This window comes from Macaca fascicularis, chromosome 13, assembly GCF_037993035.2.
Source record: "Macaca fascicularis isolate 582-1 chromosome 13, T2T-MFA8v1.1".
Classification (NCBI taxonomy): domain Eukaryota; kingdom Metazoa; phylum Chordata; class Mammalia; order Primates; family Cercopithecidae; genus Macaca; species Macaca fascicularis.
Genome location: NC_088387.1, coordinates 71,323,956 through 71,345,416, shown reverse-complemented (window position 1 = coordinate 71,345,416; position 21,461 = coordinate 71,323,956). Strand labels below are relative to the sequence as shown.

The 21,461-nt window shown below is 34.6% G+C and overlaps 1 protein-coding gene across 27 annotated transcripts in view; it reads right to left on the bottom strand.

Moving 5' to 3' along the window:
* Positions 1–21,461, bottom strand: part of NRXN1 (neurexin 1) — a 1,134,169-nt gene that overhangs the window by 720,518 nt on the left and 392,190 nt on the right. The window lies entirely within an intron of this gene.

Sequence of the window (21,461 nt, the reverse complement as noted above, 5' to 3'; positions counted from 1 at the left end):
ATTCCAAGATGTTTTCAACATTCTCTCCATCCAACTGAGGTATTATTTTAATTTTCAGTGAGACATTTATATTCAAAGATCTTTTTCAATGAAGAGACAAACAGTTTTATCATTGAGAGACCATAACAAATTATCTGGTAAGGAGAAAGGAAAGAAAAAAAAAAAAATAGAATCTGGTCTGGGAGTAAACAGATCTCCTACAAAGCATGTGCATTTTTTTTTCTCTCTGGATGGAGGGAGTAGCGATAGAAAGTCTAATGGAGTCAGCTGGATTATTGATCCATTCCCTGGTCTCATCAAGCAGATGGTAGGGCTGGCTGTTATGACATGGGTAAGAATTCTAGCACATCGTCATGGGGATAGCATATAAATGAAGTCTCAACATTTTCTACGTATCTTAGTCTTTACCAGATTTAGAAGTAACAAAGCAGATCTCACAAGATGCTAGACAGATCATATAGAAAGGTGGCTATTTGGAAAGAACACACTTCTCCCACTGATGAGGTGAGCTGAACCAAAGGAAGAATGTAAGCCATAAGTCCCCTTGACTTTCTAGGCAATAATGATGCTGTGCCAAGAAAAATGAGACAGCATGATTGGGAATCAGCTTCTGATAAACTATAAACATATAATTTAAAAAGGTACTGGAGAAACTTAATCTGTCCCACTGGCAACATACTATCACTATCATGCCCCGGAGAGGGTTGATACATCAGCAGGTGTTGCACTCTCCCCTGTAATAGGTTTTTAATCTCAGGAATTTTCATTTGATTGTCAAATAACTCATGTCCTGGAATCATTGCTCAAATCACTTTCAACGCATCAAAGCCAGATGACCTGCCTTCCTGGATGTAGAAAATGCCGTCAGTGGCTACAGGTAGTCAAACCATAGCAATAAATATCATGGTGAGCACCTAGAGGTATTCACCAGGAATTGAGTCCTGGAATATTACTCATTGACTACTAGTAAATTATTAGCCAAGACTATCACTCAGACCAAACAATTCTGAGTAAGAGTCATAGGAAGGACATCTCAATCTATGATAGTGAATCCCTCCCATTCAAACACTCAAAATATTGGCGAGCACCTCCCAAGGGTTAAGCCCAGTACCAGTCATTAGGGATAATGAAGTGAACACAATGGACTTAATTCCTGTCTCAGAAAGTTATAGTCCAGGTGTCTGCTCCCCTGGTCAGTCCAACATGGCAAGTGGTTCAATATTGGGCACAAGCACAACTAGATATTACTATTATACTGAGAAAAATGTGGGTCAAAACACGAGTTTGGATTCCAGTTTGGCCACTAGCTGTCACTAGAACAATTATTTGTTTTTCGAATTTCGCTTTCTGAAAATGGTTAGAGATACCAATCTTTCAGAATGAATGTGAAGATACAATGAGATAATGTCTGTGCAGACATCTGGTAAAGTTGATACGTTGGTGATAAATAGTAGGTATCTTCCTGCTTGCCTAATTAATGTGATAAATGTGATAAAAGATCTAAAACAAGCAACATAAGTCATATGTTATTATGAAATCTAGAATATTCTCTTTAAGATAAGAAACAGGACAAGGATTCCCACTATCAACATTTATATTCAGTGCTACACTTGACATTGTAGCTAATGCAGGAAGACAAGAAAACTATATGAACATTATAAAGATTATAAATAAAGAAAATCACATCATATAAGCAAATACAATGCACAAATTGAAAGACTAAAATAATCTACAAATTTATTTGGCTTAATAAGATACTTTGGAAAGAATTTAGGGTTTTGTATACTAGAGACAATCAATGTTCCAACATATGTAAATAGATTTATAGATTTAATAAAATCCTAATAAAAATCTCAATTGATTAAAAATATAAATGTAAAAAGCTGTTTCTGCACAATCTATGAGAAAAAAAAAAAAAAAAAAAGAGTCCCAAATAGCCATGATATGCCAGATAAAGAAGATGAAGGAAGTTGCCTGTGTAAAGATGGACATTTATTACAAAATTATAGTACTTAAGAAAATGTATTAGGATAGGTAAAATGAGAATAATGATAATCAAACTTAAAATATTGTTAAGCATATATGAAAACAATTTTTACTGTCAAGCATTTCAGATAAGTGTGCAAAAGATAGATTAGTCAATAAAGGTTACTGAGACAATCAGTTATTCATAAGAAAAAAGTGAAATTGGATCTTTACATCATTTTGTTCACGAAAATCAATTCTACATGGATGCCTGATTTAATTTAGAGAGTCAATCTGTGAAAACTTGTCAGACAATAAATTTTGATATGAAAGAATGGAAGGATTTCTAAAATTAGAATAAAGCACTAACAAATATTGATACATTCATCTACATTAAAATTAAGAATACTGGGTTATCAATAACACCATAGAATAAGAAGTTAAATAACAATTTGGGAGAAAATATTTTCATTTCATATTAATCAACAAAGGATTATAATCCAGAATATGCCAAGCATCTCAGCAAATAAATACAAAAATAAAGACAACCAATGGAGAAAAATAGACAAAAGAAATGTAATTTCATAGAAAAATAGATATGTATTACTTATTAATAAATGAAGAGATGTTCATACCTATTAGTATTGAGGAAATGGCCAAAATCAAACTATATTCAAATACCATTTAATAGCCATGAAATTGACATAAAACGAAAAGAAAATAATTCCACATTTTGCCAAGGCTACTGAAAGTCATTTTTATATACTGCTGAAGCTGATAAGATAAAAATTGACCAACTGTAATAAGTTTATTTTGACATTATGCAATCCCATGGCAATTTCACATGTTATAAAGAACTTGGGTCTCAGTCCTTAGAAAACAGTTAACCATGATCAATAAACTAAATATTTGCCAATTCTTTCAATTCATTTCTCATTGCTTATTATTCTGCTCTTTTGATGATAGGTAGTCAAGAGGATTCTGGTTCATATATATAAATGTGTGTGTGTGTGCATGCGCGTGCATACTAATAAGCATATATGAAAACAATTTATATGTATATTGTCTGGCATTGCAGATAAGTTAGCAAAACATACAGAGGTCAATAAAAGTTGCTGGGACAATTGGTTATCTATAAGAGAAAAGTGAAATTGGATCTTTACATCCTTTTGTTTCCCAAAATCAATTCTACATGATGAAGGATTTAATTTAGAGAGGCGATCTATGGAAACTTTTGTCAGACACACACACACATACACACACACACACACACACACGAGAGAGAGATCCACTTATCTGAATATTATATTTGTGAAATTTTACATTTCCACTGAATAAGTAGATCTCTGAGCCAGTGGGAGCCTTAAAGACACTACTATAGCCCAACCCATTAATTTATATTATTAAGAAAACGAGGCTCATGGAGTTTAAATGACCCTCAAATTCATAAAATGTGACAGTAATAGAAGTGGCACCAGGATTCAGTCTACTAATCCAGGTTCTGTCTAATATGCCATGCCACCTATGTGTCAGAAAGAAGTGACATATAGCATTGTGAAAGAAAGAAAAAAAGAGAAAAAAGAAAAACTTTGTGAAGATATGTCTTAGTAAGAAAATTCTAATTGTGTTTTAGTCTACTCAGTTTAAAAGGGCAGGGAAGCATGTAATATATTAAGAAAGATTCCACTTAAATAACTAAATTATAAAGTTTTGGAGGTTGAAGAGGTGTGGTCCAGTAAGAAGGCTGTAGAATTTTATCCAAGATATTTTGTATCATTTCAAATCTGTATAACTCAGAATAAAATCTGAACAAAGGTTCTGTTTGCCAGATAATGTGGTATGCCCAAAGGGAAAAATAATAAACAGTTTGCAATTCACTATGCCATAAGCTTTGAAGTTATATGGGTGTTGATGTCTTTTTAACACTATGATATTCCCATTACTTAAAAATGAAAATATATCATTTCTTTTGTATTGTTTAATTCCAAATTTAAGTAATTCAAATTTACATTAAAGGCAACCACATAGTTTTGGAAAAAATTCACTCTGTGGAATATGCAATTACCTTAAAATGCCATACATGGGACAAAAATTTAAGCAGGGAAAATATTTCTTCGTATGTTCTTTTTCATGGAAGACCATATATACTACATGAAAATACAAAAATCACTGTTTTTCACAATATATTTATAAGAATATTATGTTTCTTCTAATCATTTTCTACCTTACAATCTTTGTAGGTAAGCTTTGTGCTATTCTATATACAAATACTAAGCAGCAGAGTGTTTACCCATGTGTTTCTGCTGAACACTTACAGAGTAAGTCTATGTCCATTTTTATATACAAGTCCCAACTAAATTTGCATTTCTAATATATGCTAAAACAACGAAAATGAAAAACAAATTAGACCCATAGCCATGTGAATGTCAATAAATACTTATATCTAGGATGCATAAAGACCTCGTACAAATCAATAGTAACAACAACAACAAAAAACCCACAACACAAGTCAATGAGAAAAAAAGGATAAAATACTTGAATAGATGTTAAAGGATAAAAGGCTATCTTCAAAGAAATGCAAACTAAAACCATAATGAAATAACAGCACACTCCACAGAATGAATACAATGAAAAATACAAAAAAATCCAGTGTCATTGAGGATGTGGGGCAGCTAGAAGTCTCATACATTATTGGTAGGAACTATTTTGTGAAACTGTTTGGCATTCTCTTTTAAAGTTGCACTCGTGCCTACCCTATGATCCACCAATTCCACTCATAAGCATACATCCAACAACAAAAAGATACACATAGCATCAGAATAGCATAGTAGAATGTTTATAGAGGTACTCTGCAAAAATAATCTAAAACTTAACACTACTGAAATAACAACCAATAATAGAATGGATACATTTCAGTATAGTCACACAATATTAAATAACAATGTGAATATATGGGCTGCAACTGCAACAGAAATACAGACAAATCTCACAGTAATAATGTTTAGCTAAAAAAATGCCTGACACAAAAGAGAACATAGTTCTGATTCCATTTATATAAAAATTTTAAAAACAAGCATAACTAGCCTCTGTTGTAAATCAAGACAGTGGCTACCCTTGGTAGAGATGGAGAGGGGCTAACAGTGAGGAGAATTCTTGGGGTACAATTAATGTTATTCTTGATTTAAGTGTTGGGTGTGCTAAGTGTGCAAAAAATTAATTTACCCGTACATTTATGCCACATTTATCAGCATAAATACTATATTTCAATAAAATGTTTGAATAATCTGGATGATTAAGCACAAAATGAATTCATCTGATGAAGTATTTTCTTCCTGATTAATAGGATGATATGAGAAAACATTATTCCTATTAATACTACTATTAATAGTAAAAGCTAAAATAAAGCCAATAGTAATAATTTCAATTGTTACTTTTTACAAATTTTCAATAAATATTAATATCCTTTAATTACCATTTGCTCTTAAGAGTAATCCCGTAAGATTTAAAAAAATAAATACATATGCTGCATGGTAGTAATTGTTTGAAGGTCCATATCTTAAATGTGTTGATTAATGGATTGATATCAAGATGAAAAGAGCCTCTATTTCTAACCATAGAAATGTCTTTATAAAATTGGGAAAAAGTAAAATTTAAAAACTTGAAGCATCTTTCTAATAGTCTACAATTGGTTTTTGTTGCCATACAGTTGGAGGAAAAGATTTAAGAGGCTGCCATGGGATTTCAGTCCTATTCCATATCCAACCCACTATAACTTAGAAGAAAATTCACAGTTCTTGCTTATCTAATTGTCTGAGGGTAAGTTCAACTTTAAGTATTTTTGATAAAAAAACAAACCTCATCACAGAAAAAAAGTTAACCATACTGAACCATTTCATTGGATGTTGTAGAAGGTGGTCAAACCGTAGATGGTAGATTGAACAAATGGATTGGTTTCAGTGCCAAGAATCACTGACACTACTTTATGGAAAAACAAAAAAAAGAAAGTTAAACAAAGATAGGTTAAATGACTTCCTAAGTTCACACAAAAATTGATTCTCGGGACAATGCTCCTTTGCATTACCTGTGCGTAGAATATAATCTCATTGATTTGACCCAATGCCTCTGTATCTTCTAAATTCACTGAACTGTTTCATCAAATAAATAATCTGCAGAGAAATTACCATACATCCTAAAGACAAGGAAGCCTGTGGGCAGAACGAAGTCCCACCATCCCCAATTACATGTCAGGCCATTTTTGTATGCCAAAAAACTAGCCAATATTATTATTCTTGATTATATTACTTTTCATATATACAATCCCAAATCACACAGGTTAGAAGGTTTTACCATAGTTATATGATTCTAAGATCATGTTCAACATAAACCAGAAACTAAAATCAATATATGAAAAAACAAATGAATGAAAAAAGATATTTTGGTGAGAGCCCTGCTTCATTTATTTTTCTATTCTAGAAGTCAAATATACAAAAATATTGTGCTCAAAACATATTTGACCAAGCAGATGTACACATTAGAAGCTTGCATTATTAAAACAAATCAGCCTGGCTGTCTCTGCTATAAGAAAAAACAACTTTAGAAAAGCAGAACAGGAAAGTCTACTTATTGAAATTCGTATCAAATTAAATCCTCAGTCCCTAAGAAATGTAGTATTTTCTTATTTGCCACAAACTATGTAACTTAGAAATTAAAACAATAAATTGATTACTACAAGGAAAAATCGCATTACTTTCAAGGGAGAGTAGTTCACTCTTTCATTTGGTTTTCTACCTAATATATGTCATAAGACATTCTAAAATTACCAACTGTGATTCAACACATGTAAATTCTGAGTCTAACTTCTCTTGTTCTGCAGCGAATAATCAAGATTTATAAAATATTCACTCTTAAAGATTTATCTCACTTAGGTAAACCTCGAGACCAATCCAGAAATAAATTGCCAAGCTTCCGTCAAATAATTCAAAAGAAGACCCAGGACTCTTGATGATATACTTGAAGTCATTAAATATGAAAGGTAAGTTAGACTTTGACATTATTTAGTCCGGTGCCATCATTTATTTGATGAACAGTGTGAGGGCCAAACAGACAAAACTGTGGTCACATAACTAACTGAGGAAAAGTCAGAATATAATCCTTGCCCTCTTGATACCAGTCTCAGGTTCTTACTAATTTCTAGACATTGCCATAAAATGAGCTTCTAATTCATTACCAAAAACTAAATGCATCTTAAATTTGAGCATATTTCTGCAAAAGAAAACAGGACATGTTCCAAAACTCTAGTACGATAATTTTCCAGTCCTATTGTGCAATTGATTTGCATCTGTTAAAATAACCAAAGGCGCTGGGAACCAAACAGGCCATTCTGTGTCTGGCTGGACTGACTAGTTCTACATATAAAATGAGACACATGGCCGGGCGCGGTGGCTCAAGCCTGTAATCCCAGCACTTTGGGAGGCCGAGGCGGATCACGAGGTCAGGAGATCGAGACCATCCTGGCTAACACGGTGAAACCCCGTCTCTACTAAAAAATACAAAAAACTAGCCGGGCGAGGTGGCGGGCGCCTGTAGTCCCAGTGGCGTAAACCCGGGAGGCGGAGCTTGCAGTGAACTGAGATCGCGACAGCCTGGGCGACAAAGGGAGACTGTCTCAACAACAACAACAACAACAAAATGAGACACACAGGGAAAGGAATGAACAAATGATCCTGGCATTCACTCGGTGTGCAACATTTCAATTTCTGGGCCTAAGTCAGATTCAAATCCCCACAATCTAATCTATAAGAACTAGATGCTAGCATTTTTTAACCTGAAGAAAATCATTAACACAATGAAAATTAAAAGTAGCTTCATGAATATGGACTTTATAAAGATTCTCTGAAAGAAATCTGAAATTTTCTGGGTACCAATTAATGATTACTTAAATAAATAAGTAAATTATAATAACACAATTATATTCAAGGAGATGTACAAGTATTTTGTATTTATAAACAGTCCTCATTTATGAAATGGATATGAAGTAAATAAATGTAACTATGAAATCATCTTATTAGCAACTTGGTCAAGGCAATATATTCTGAGAAATTGATCTATTTAACTAAACCCAAAGAATAGCCAATTGCTTCTTTCTCCCTAGAATCAGACTGGGGTGGTCTCTAATTCTAAAAATTTATAATTTAATTTATCCAAATATCGTGGTCATCTCGTAAACTGTTCTGAATTATAGAATGCAATTTTTTAAAATATATACAGATGATAGCATCTTGGAAGGCAACAGCAGAGGAAAGGAGAATTTTCACAGGGAGAGGAAAGAGTTGGTACAAGTGATATTGCTTTAACAAAATAATGATCTCGATACGTCCTACTTGAACTGTGGTTCGAAGAACAGTATCATCAGCATCACTTAGAGCTGATGAGAAATTTAGAATTTCAAGGCTCCCTCCACCCCAACTTACTGGTGCAAACTCTGTACTGTAACCTGATCCCCAAGGTGATTCTAGTGTACATGAAAGTGTGAGAGTCTTGTTATGAACAGATTCTTACAGTACTGCAATTTAGAATATCTTTTAAGAATGATAAAGACAACTTGTGTCTCTTGTATCTGAAATAAGTATTAAAGGCAAAATATATATTGATATCATGGCACTGTTCTTTTTTTTTTTTTTTTTTTTTTGAGGCGGAGTCTTCACTCTGTCGCCCAGGCTGGAGTGCAGTGGCACCATCTCGGCTCACTGCAAGCTCCGCCTCCCGGGTTCGCGCCATTCTCCTGCCTCAGCCTCCGGAGTAGCTGGGACTACAGGCGCCCGCCACCGTGCCCGGCTAATTTTTTGTATTTTAGTAGAGACGGGGTTTCACCGTGTTAGCCAGGATGGTCTCGATCTACTGACCTCGTGATCCGCCCGCCTCGGGCTCCCAAAGTGCAGGGATTACAGGCGTGAGCCACCGCGCCCGGCCATGGCACTGTTCTTAAGGAATAAACATCCAGATGAATTATTTTGCATCTTTTCATTGGAAATAAAAAGCCTGGCAGCGGGGGGGGGAAGAATCAGAGAGCTCTGATCAGTGTGTAGATGTATCAAATATCTATTTAATATGCACCCCAGCAGAGAGCCCAGGCTTTAAATCATTGAAAATAATCTCTGAATTTTTATTCTCAACATGTTTCACCTTAGGCAATATTACAACAAAATTCTCTGTGGGTTTGTAAACTTAGTGCCACTCTTCTGGAGAAATGTAAAGGGTGTATAACTCCTGGTATAGTCTAACAAGTCATCATTATTAGTGAATATAATTAAGAAGGTTCATGCAACTGCATTTATGGTTCTCCCTAGAAATGTCTTTGTTCATACACTGCTGCAACTGAAAACTATCATGTATTCTGGATGTAAACTGATTCAATGAAAACAAATGGGCCTGGGCTGTCACATTCCCAATTACTGTAGTTAAGTGAACTTGGAACATTTTAAAGTTAGTAACACTTAGAAATGCAGGAAATATATACTGCTAACTCAAAGTCTCCTATGTTTTTAAAAAAGAATGGCAGTTTTTTAAAAGAAAGAAAAAATCTAAAATTATCTTGATATCTCCAGAACATTAAGTAGAGGAGAGAGTAATAAATATATGATAAGTGTAACGAGGAATCATGCTGGATGGGAAGAAATGTACTTTTGCAACTCCATCCATTCCTCTGCTTCATAGAAGGCTTGACCAAGGTTTTTTGGTTTGTTTTATTGTTTTTTTTTTTTTTTTTCCAGATAGAATGCTAACTTGTTATTAAAATAATGCAAAGAATTAGGTCAGTATACACCAAAATCAGTATAGAATAGGAACACTTGAATTGTTGAATACTACTCTTCACACTAGGAGCACAAGAGAAGGAACACTGAAAACCTATGGCATATATTTGATTTCAACACAGAAAAAGCATTGAATCCAAAGGTAATACATGGCAAATCCCCTAACACTAAAATTATCATTGAGAAGGAGGTTAATATTCACTCAGGTATTGTTCGCTTTATGATTATATATTAGATGACCATTTGGAGGCACTATTCTAGATATTAGAAATACAACAGTAAATAAGGTTTTCAGGGTCCCCACTCTCATCAAACCAGTGATGGAGAGATAACCATAAGTGAATCAAGTATAAGTGAGTTATATGTGAAACTGAGCAAGCAAAAGAGTGCAATGAGGGTGTGCGATAACTAGAGCAGGGAAGTTGATTTAGATGATTGGGAAAGCTTTATGAGACAATGACAATTAAATTGAGACCTTAATGCTGAGGAACCACTTGTGGGAAGATCTGGACAAAGAATAGAAAGAATAGAAAAAATACAGTGAGCATTGAGCACAGTGACACTGGGGCAATGTGGGAATACAATGAAATCAGAGCTGTGGGATGGGCCTACGTCATGTAAGTCCTTCTAAATTTTGGTCAAACTCTGCTTTTATTCCATGCACAATGGGAAGCTACTAGAGTTTTATAGTTAGGGGAATGACATGGTTTGATTTACATCTCAAAAATATAACTCTGGCTGTTGTGTGGAAAATAAACTCTGGGTAGGCATGGAAGTAAAAGCAGTGAGTTCAACATTTATGAAGTTATAGAACATAGGAGTATGGGCTATGAAGTCATGTATATACCGGGGTTCAAATACCACTCACACTGTGAGCACATGGGTAAATAATCACCTTAAAGTCTTAGTTTTCTTGTCAGTAAATGAAGACAATAATACTAGGATATATTTTATAGGGTAGTTGTAAGGATTAAACAATATATGCATAATAAGTTTTTTAAAGACTATCAATCCATGGGATATATTTGTGGGATATAAACAATATTGATGTGTATATATATATTATATTTCTTCATCTACTGCTTTTAAACATTAAGTTACTTATTTTCCCCATCTCTTAATATCTTGGGCAGAATCATTGAATTTGTGGTCACTTTTTGTTTTTAAAAGTTTGGGCTAATTTATAAGTTAATAATGTCATCATTTTGAGTTGAAGTGGAGGAGGAAGACATAGTATGTCTCTAGGTACCTTACCATCACCCCTGCTTCAATACCTGGCCCTTCCAGTTTATTGGGATGGAGCTGATGAGGGGAAGAGAAAAGAACAGTGGTTATTCATGTAGTCCTCTTTCTATGGGCTGTACCTGCTTCTCTGGTTCACCCTTACTGACCTTTGCTGCCTTCATGCAGTAAACTCACTAGTGCTCCATGTGACTTCCCAACAGCAGTCAACAACATGAGAAAGAGAAATTCATCTGTTTCATCTCCCAGCTCTAACCTTCACACAACACCCCATAGCATCTGGCTGCTATAATCCCCTGATCCAGCTAGTGGCCTTCTTGTGAGTAATACTGGCTAGGTGGCTCAAGCCAAAGCCTCAAAGGGATATCTTCTTTACCGATGCCTGTGGGCATTCTGGTTATACCAAATGTTGATAGTGCAGATTAAATTCTTCTTCTTTTTTTTTTTTTTTTTTTTTTTTTTTTGAGACGCAGTCTCGCTCTGTCGCCCAGGCTGGAGTGCAGTGGCATGATCTTGGCTCAATGCAACCTCCATCTCCCAGGTTCTCGCCATTCTCCTGCCTCAGCCTCCTGAGTAGCTGGGATTACAGGCACCCGCCACCATGCCCAGCTATTTTTCTTTTTTTTTTTTTGTATTTTCAGTAGAGATGGGGTTTCACCATGTTAGCCAGGATGGTCTCGATCTCCTGACCTTGTGATCTGCCTGCCTAGGCCTCCCAAAGTGCTGAGATTACAGCAGTGAGCCGCTGCGCCCGGCCAGGTTAAATTATTCTTGTCCCCTCTTTCTAGCCTGCCAGTCCTCTTCTTCCCTCCTCAGAAAGGCATAGGGCAGGCCAGCAAGTTTGATGCATACAAAGTCATGCATTGCGAATGCAGAACACCAGCTTTCTTTTTTTTTTTCCCAGCATACACAGGCTCTACATGTGATTCTATAATAATTCATTCCCGCAGTTATTTTGGGTAAAAAAAGCAAACCTCTTCACTAACAATATGTTTTACAGAGCCTATGCCTTAAAGACTCTGTGCTTATCTATCCCTCACTGCTTAGGTAGATAAGGGAGGTGGAAGTGGGGAGTTAGAAGTAGTTTAAGGGTCAGTCTTTCTGTCCTCTAGTAAATGCTGAGGAAGGTAACTGGCCAGTTTAGGGAGGTTCCATTTACAATGAAGGCTACTTAAATTCTTTTCTTTCAGAAGGTTCTAATCAACAATTCCATGAGAAAAATTTCCATTCAACATATGGTGGACAATTAATTAATGTTAGATGTTATGATCATTATTTTTAAAGTAACCACTACATTTAAAACCACTACCCAGCAGTTTAAAAAAATCAGCTTTTTACCAAATATCACGATGCCCAACACCTTAATTCTAGGAGCACTTGGTTAATTAAGGTTCATGACATAAGAACGAGATGGAAGTATGGTAAATTTAAAAAAAAAAAAAAAGAAACAAAATACACACTTCTATTGATGGTTTATTCTTTTAAACAAGTTTGTACCTGAGTGACTTGCAAAATAATGTTATAAAATATTTGCTATTTATTATTTTATTTGCTCAGAGAAATGCATCAGGCTATGAATTATGAGAGTGTAACACTGGTTTCTTCTTGGACACTTTTCAGCTCTGCCCTTGACCACCCTACTTAGCCTTACTGGGCCTCATTTTCCTTCCTGGCAAAGTGACACAGGCAGACTGTGATCTCCAGTGTTTCTTTCAATTCTAAAACTCTATGGTTCTATAACATTGTTGATTTATTGAGCCACTGTTTCACTGATTCATTCAATAAACATTTATTGAAGCCCAATTCTGTGCCAAACTCAATTGCTCTCCTGCTATCAAAATCAGGCAACATGCTAGAATTAAAATGTCTTTAAAGATTTCTGATGGCTGCTGCTTTTAAAAAGAACTACCCATAGTAACTCCTACCTCTTTGTGCTTCTAGAGCTAGCTTTCCTATTATTCTGTGAAGACTTACAAACTCAGAAAGACAAAGGAATATGGAAAGTCCTTGTATTCACACCCTACTAGATGTAAATTTACTATTCCTAATCACCTTTCTTCCACAACCCAGAAAACAACACCTTCAATGGATTTGCCAGAGTGTTACAGATTGTGTTTGATTATTTGTCCCCAAATTTAAAGTACTTCTTCATATAATTGCAAATATATGCGTAGAAAAATAAAATATTTTAAAAGAAAGCTAATATTATATACTATAAGTCTTAATTTGAAATTAGACATATTTAGCCAGTAAAAGTGCAGAAGGATCAATCAATACTGACTAGTATTTTCCTATGGGCTCTATGGATATAGCCCTTAATTTGAAATTAGGAGTCTTAGGTTCAGTTCCTCACTTTATGGTTGGTGCTACATGTCCAAGAGCAGGAAATGTAGCTGAGTCTGACTTTCCTTCAATATAATGAACATAGATATTCTGTTATGCTGCAATTTCAGACTTTTTAAAAATTAAGATATTTATTTATTTATTTATTTATTTTATTTTTTTTTTTTTTTTTTTTTGGAGACAGAGTCTCGCTGTGTCTCCAGGCTGGAGTGCAGTGGCGTGATCTTGGCTCACTGCAAGCTCCGCCTCCTGGGTTCACGCCATTCTCCCGCCTCAGCCTCCCAAGTAGCTGCGACTACAGGCGCCCGCCACCACGCCCGGCTAGTTTTTTTTTTGTATTTTTAGTAGAGACGGGGTTTCACCATGTTAGCCAGGATAGTCTCGATCTCCTGACCTCGTGATCCACCCGCCTCGGCCTCCCAAAGTGCTGGGATTACAGGCTTGAGCCACCGCGCCCGGCAAATTAAGATATTTAATATAAAGATAGGAAAGTATTCTTATTAATTATATACTGGGTCTTCCATAACTTCCCTTACACCATCTATCATAGCTGCATTGAAAACAACATTAATCAACATTCTCTAGCTCAATATTTTTCATCTGAGATTCCCTATCTGATTTGAGTACTGTTTTCTCAATTATCTCAAGGGTATATAAAACCAGCATCATTCTAAATGCGTAGGAGATAAGTTATTTCATTAAATAAGATGGATTCCTTAGGGTTTTATTCCTGTCCCAAGTTCAATAGAGTTACAGATTAAGTGAAAACACACAGAATTTATGAGAAAGACTTGAGGTAAGTCACAGAATAGAAGGAATTGCTAAACCACCAATTCTTGGAGTGGAAGATACTCTGGGAAAACCCAACCTCTTGAATTCACAGTTCCTGGTCTCCTCTAGGCTTGCACCACTCATATAATTCAGCTCCAGTGAACTCGAAGTCATTCTTTTCAGGTTCTGAATTCCGCAAATCAGAAAACTTGGATGGCTCTACTTGTGTTAGAAGCCAATTGCCAGATCAGTCTTTGTGGTTGGAATAGGGAGGAGGAGACAAGATTATAAAGCAGGGACATGCCGGGGAATGGCTGTGAGGGAACAGCCTGATCATTCATTAACACCTGGCATGGTTCACAAGTTAGTATTTAGATCTAATATTTAAAAAAAAAAATCTTTCTTAGGATGATGAAATTATTACCATCTCTTTTTTAGTTTTACCTTTGACATAAATTTAGATCTTAGGGTCCAAGGTAAATAATGAATTTCAGCTGAATTGTGATAAGCTTTATTTAAATTGTGCATCTTTATCAGAGATCTAAGCAAAACACAGAACTATAAACTTTATAGTTGGAAGAGGGAGATCCATAATATTTATGAGATTTTCTCCGGTGCACAGGTCAAGTTGGGAGGAAAAGCTGGGTCTCTAGATCAATTGATGCAAAACAGAGATGATCATCAGAATCACCTGGCAAACTTTCTACAAGAGTATAATTCCAGGAACCCTATCCATTTCTGCTTTAACAATATTGGGGTGGATCTCTTGCTAACATATTGTTATTTTTTAGTTTCTAGTTAGTTCCAATGACCAGTTTATCTTACAATTCAGTGATTTGGAGTTTTTGCTTTTTATTTTTGTAAAAGTAATGGGCCTTCTGCTACCTTATTCTCCATGGAAAGAACTCATATCCCAACAAATAGCACAAAATATACAATAAAATAGACAATTTATAAGAGAAGCAATCAAAAAGCAGAGCACATTCTCACTAGTTTGGAAGCAATTTCATTGGTTAGAGAACATTCTGGCCAACCTGAATAATACCACCTCTTGAATATGTAGTTATAATTCACAATACATCCATTCACTTCTCAGAGTGAGTGTTCTCTGGTCTCATGGACAGGACACATTCCACATTCACAGGCTGTAATTGCTTTTTTTGTTGTTGTTTTCTTTTCTACTTGTGGGTAAATCAAATACCATATTAAAACCAATTATTTTTCCTTTTAAAGATCATTTTCCCTGACAGTATATGGCAAGAATATATTGATATATTTTATACCCCATGCTTGAAATAAGCTGCCTCCTCCTCCATTCCCCATACTATATGCCTTCCCTACCAACAATTCACAAAACTATACAAGTTAAAGAGGTCTTCCATTCAAGGGCTTTCAAAAATTTCTTCCCAGTTACCCAGGACACATATACAATACCTAAGCTTTCTACCCTCAATACACTCTTCTACTTTTGATAGGAATAGAAATTCTTCTAAATTTATTTCATAATCCACCAATGGTTCCCCATCCAAACTTTGGAAAACACAAATGTTATTCAACCTTTACATTTTATACATTAAAAAAATGAAGGTCCAGAGAATTTAATAGATTTGGCAAAGACCACTCAGCTTATGAATGCCTTGGACTAGAATTTGGCTTTATGACCCTAAATCCTGTGTTCTTTCTATCACACTTTTACACATTTATTATTTCTTTCTCTCTCTCTCTTTTTTTTTTTTTTTTTTTTTTTTTGAGACAGATTCTTGCTCTGTCACCCAGGCTGGAGTGCAGTGGCACGATCTCAGCTCACTACAACCTCCACCGCCCGGGTTCAATCGATTCTCCTGCCTCAGCCTCTCAAGTAGCTGTGATTACAGGCTCCCAAATTGCTGAGACTATAGGCCTGAGCCACCATGCCCAGACACGTTTCTGCATTTCTAATGCTATTTTGGATAGGTTTAAACGGACATCTTCACAGTTTCAGGATGGAAATATTCATTCTGTAAAATACATGACAGTCTATTTTTTCATCATGACATTCCATTCTAATTTGATCCCTATCCTAGATAACTATTTTTATAACTCCTAGAGAAAATATAAAAAATTACACCGTCATAACGTTCATATCATCAAACAATATTACCATTATTTTTCTCAGTTACAATATCAAAGTGAAGTAATCATCCCAACTACCTCACCATATTTGTACTAATTATGCTAGCCTCTCAACACCAAATTTTGTTTTTTGCAGTTTCTTTATATATATATTATTATAATAAAAGTATTTGACTCAAATGTTCAAATATTCCTACTTAAAAACAGATAATGGACTTTATTTTGATAGTATTGCCCACAATAGAAATAGACTCTATATCATTTTGTAATAAATATTACATTAAATACACACCACAATCTTGACAAGAATTATTAGCAAATTCTAATAATTACCAGTCATATCAGGCTAAAGTGATGTGACAAAATGTCTAGCATTCATAAGGATTGTCAAATTAACATCAAAACAATATCAACCAAAGAGCATTAAAAAATAGTAATGCTTTGGCCCCAGACACCACCTCAATGTTCTCTTTTAATTGTCACTGTATGACTTGGGCACTGGGATTTTCAGAAGCTTCTCAAGTGATTCTAATATGTGGAAATGGTAAAAACCCAGAGTTTAGAGTAGGCATTCAATGTGTAATATCTATGGCTCTATAACTGTATAAACTTAGTGTAATAATATCACAAAACTTTATGGTTCTTTAAGCTAAAATTATACTTCAGATATCATCTATGTATCATATTACCTTAAATTTGCATATTGCTTGTGTAACTTATCAGGAAACCGGCATATTTTCTCTTATAAAGGAGAAACACTTAAACGCATTTCCTCCTCCTCTTTCCCAATTAATATATGCTTAGATGTTACATTATCAGACTGACCTTTGTAAGCATCTGATTTTAACTCTCAAGTTTTCTTTGTAAGGGCCAATATTTATGTAAAACCACACAAATGAATACTCAATCCCACAAGAATAAATAACTAAGCTGATATTACCTACTGCCTTTGCAAAGAAAATATCATCTGAGAGTAATATAGGATTGTATCTTGCAACTGACTTAGACAATCACATTCACCCAAATACAGAGAAATCCCTAATTAGCTAAATTCAATTGTTTTCCATTCTTTCTAAATTTAAAATTGTAGCCAATCTCTAAAACTCATTGTACAAATATATATGCTTTAAGTATTTCTGGTGAAACCTTATGTAACCATTCAAAGAAGGCAACTGTCGATATTATATTCTAAAGAGAAGGTCACGGAAGAAAGTCCTGAGATAAAATAAGTAGATAAAGAAATAAAAACAAAGAATAAGAGCTAGTCCTGAAACAGTTTATGAGAAGAGTAGACACCCCATCCATCAGTAGATTTTCCTGGATAGGCTCATCTTTCTTTAACAAGTTGACACATCTGCAAACTGCAGGCGGAAATTTTAAGTGTCTATGCTGTTTTTCCTTCTTCTATTAGAAAATGCACACAAAAATGATTTTTGCTTCCTTTACTGCTGTGCCTTAATAAACAATTGGCCCAAGGTTTTAACCAAGCCAAATGTTGACTAAAAGCCTCCTCACAAAAGCCTTTAATACATTTTTGCTTGTGTTTTCTTTACATGTATTTCAATTTGATGACAAATAATTTCTTTCCCATCTCCCTCATTTGCGGCTGCATGTTGGACTAATTAAAAAGCAGGCTCTTTGGAAGCTGGAACGAGAGAAAATGGAAGAGTGAGCAGGTGGGTCGAGATTGAATGTCCCTGGCTCTGCCAATACATAGGATTCTCTTCAGTGAAGCATTCTCCATCTAGCTGAGATTCAAGGAAGGCACAGAAGAAGCCCTTCAGCCTTTCCTACCTCAGGTCAGAGTTCTTTTTATATTTGTCATACAACCCAGAGACATCAGAATTCTGTACAAAATGGAAAGTTTTATTCTTCCCAGCAATTCCACTGCATTCTGTGACCTCTTGGTGCTGTGGGCAGCCTTAGCAGATTTGAGGCATTTCTTAGGGCAAAGCGGTTTTGAGATTTTCTTGGCGACTGGGAAGAATATAATTTAACTTCTCTTGGAATAAGATCATATTCAGCAGAAAAGATCTGCTGTGCTCAAGGTCATAAATCTTGGCTCTGTGAATATTCAGTTATTCAGCAAAATAGCCACTCGAAGTCTTCAAAACACCTTTGGACACTGCTGCAGGTGATGCCTGTAGAGAACTCCCTGACAGCCACTCAGTTCTTGCATCTGCATTTACCCTTCTTGATGCTGTCCGTTCAGCTCTCTGAAAAAACACATTATCTTACACTAATGCACATGTATGAAATCCCACAGATTTCGCTGAATCAACGTATATATATAGATATATAATTGACAGAATACAGTCTCAAGGGAAAACATATATTTTTAGTTTTGTATTTCACTTGAAAATTGTAAGGACTACTTTATAATATATTGTTTGCAAAATAAGGCATGGAGCCCTGAAAAATTAATCCATTCACTAATCAAAGAAACATATATTAAAGACCTACTACGCATGAGGCACCATGCTAATTGCTTTGAAGAAGACAAAGCTGAATTATACAGCGATCCAGTTTACAAGATATTTACAATGCAAAGGGGGATACAAGACATATAAAAGGCCATGGAACTTAAAAAGAAGAAAAAAAAATTCTAAAGTATTGAGATACATTTCATTACAAGGCAAATCTTAGATAACATCTTGAAAGAGGACAGGTTTAAAATTTAGGAGATTTGAGGAAAAGATCCTCCAGAGTATGATATAAAAATGAGTGAAGGTTTTGAGGTGAGAAATAAAATTAATGAAATTTGACTAGATCTAAGGTGACATCATGAAGAATAATGGCAAATGAAGTTAAAGGTTTGTTTCAGGCCAGCTTGTAAAAGGCCATGAACAAAGAAAAAGGAATTCCTTATATTTTTATTAGAATATCCATCTTAAAGTGAATGGTGAATTATTCATTGGCATGAATTTAGGGACAGTTGCACGTCATCTTTTTCTGTTATTAGTATTACTGTTTTGAACAATGCAATCTACCAAAATTGAAGGTAATAGTTTCAATGTAAAAATATGCAGAATTAAGCATTTGGAAAGCACTATTCAAGTTTAGTATATAGGAGAAAATAGGGATGGAAATGATCTATCACTAGACATTTTTATTCTTCCTCCTTATCAAATAGACCAAGATGAGTGGAGGAAAAGCCTTATTGTAAAAAGGATTTGTTTTACACTACCCCGGACCTTCTTGTAAAAAGGGTTTGTTTTACACTACCTGTCAAAGAGGATATTGGTCCACTCAAGGATATAAAACAAAGTTATATTCTATTTAACTGTGAGATATTCCAATAAATTGCATTAAACATGATCTTAAAATACTATAAAGAGGCCTCAGATTGTTTAAAAATACTATATTGAATATATGAGAAATAAAAGTTCAAGATACTCTATAAAGTATATCCTATGTGAATGCCAATTTTTCTTTACAGAATAAATTTAACTACAAATGCATACAGTGCCTAAATATATTTTTATTTTGATTTTGTTCCTTTTGTTGTGTTTAAGAGCCCAGACTCCAGAATCACAGGAGACAAACTGCCACTCGATCACTTATTAGCACTGTTTGTGTGGGCAGGCTATATTAACATTCTAATCCTTTATTTTCTCCTTAATAAAATGTGAAAAAGTAATGTTTACTCAGAGGTTAATGAGTTGACACTTATAAAATTATTAGCATGGAGCCTGGCCTCAGATACCATTCACTTCTGTATACAATTTTTATGTGTTGGTCCTTTAAACCTATAAATCAGTTCCATCAGACTTTTTACTTCATGGAAAGCTGCTTTTATGTCTAATTAAGAAAACATTCCTGACTCCAAAATTTGAAAGACTTTTTTTTTTCTCTTTTCTTCTAATATTTCTATAATATTGTAATGCATTTAGTGTTTATCCATATGAATGATATGACATTGGAATCTAATTTTACTTTTCCACATATATAATCAGTTTTTTCAATACTATTAAGTATTGCATCCTTTATGTAACTATTAAATATCATATATAACAGATAAATGACTCTGTATGTACTTATATTGATTTCTAGACTCCATTTTCTCTAAACATCCTTTGTCTGTTTCTGCGTCAGAACTAGACTGTTTTAATTATAGCTGTTTTGTATGTAGGACCTTTTGGTATCATGCTGGTAACTTCCCTAAACTGTTACTTTTCTCAAAACATTTAGCCTTTTATAAACATTTAGTTTGCATATCAATTTTACAGTTTGTCAAGTCCCTAACCTCCTCCCCAAACTGAGACTGTGAATTGAATTGCCCTAAATCTATAATTTATTTTAAAGTTTGAATCATCCTATTCAGAGGCACAAAGTCATTTTTTACTTATTTTGGTCCTGTTTTGTACCCTTCCCTAAAGTGTTATTATTTTCTTTATGTAAGTTTTACATAAAGCCAGTATTTTTTAACGTTCAGGTAAGATTCTTATATTCCTAGGATCTTCATGTGAAAAAAAAAAAAAAAAAAAACCTTAATGATTTAAACAGCTATATTAACTTCATATACCTAATTATTTGAGAGAAATTCTAGTCAATAACTTTTGCCTTCCCACTCCAGACTTCTACCCTGATTATGTTAGGTAATTGAATTGGAAAGAAAAATATTTATTCTTTCTTTTTTAATTTTTTAATTTTTTTTATTTTTTAGTAGAGACGGGGTTTCACCGGGTTAGCCAGGATGGTCTCGATCTCCTGACCTCGTGATCCGCTCATCTCGGCCTCCCAAAGTGCTGGGATTACAGGCTTGAGCCACCGCGCCCAGCCAAAAAATATTTATTCTTTATATTATTTTTTCTGATCTGAAAAAGATAGCTTTTCTCTACCAGAGTATATTCATATTAATAGCCATCAAGCTATACTACTTTCAAGTTATATTTATGGCAATAAATGATTCCTATAAATTTTAGAGACAACTATCAAAAGGAAAATAAATAAATAAATAAAAATAACTGGGAACAAATAAGCAACCCCTCGATGGTTCATCTCTATGACCCTACAGTCAGAAACTAAAGAGTAATACATCCTGATGGATGGCTATGGAATGAAATAAAATTCTCTATTACCAGTTCACTAGAAGACTTTTTTTCCTCCAGGTTTGATCTCTTTACTTAGTTTATCCTTCAGGTTACTCACCAATAACTCAGTAAATAAAAATTTTGCAAATGCAGCCATTTCAATATGTCAGGGAGTATCTACAGG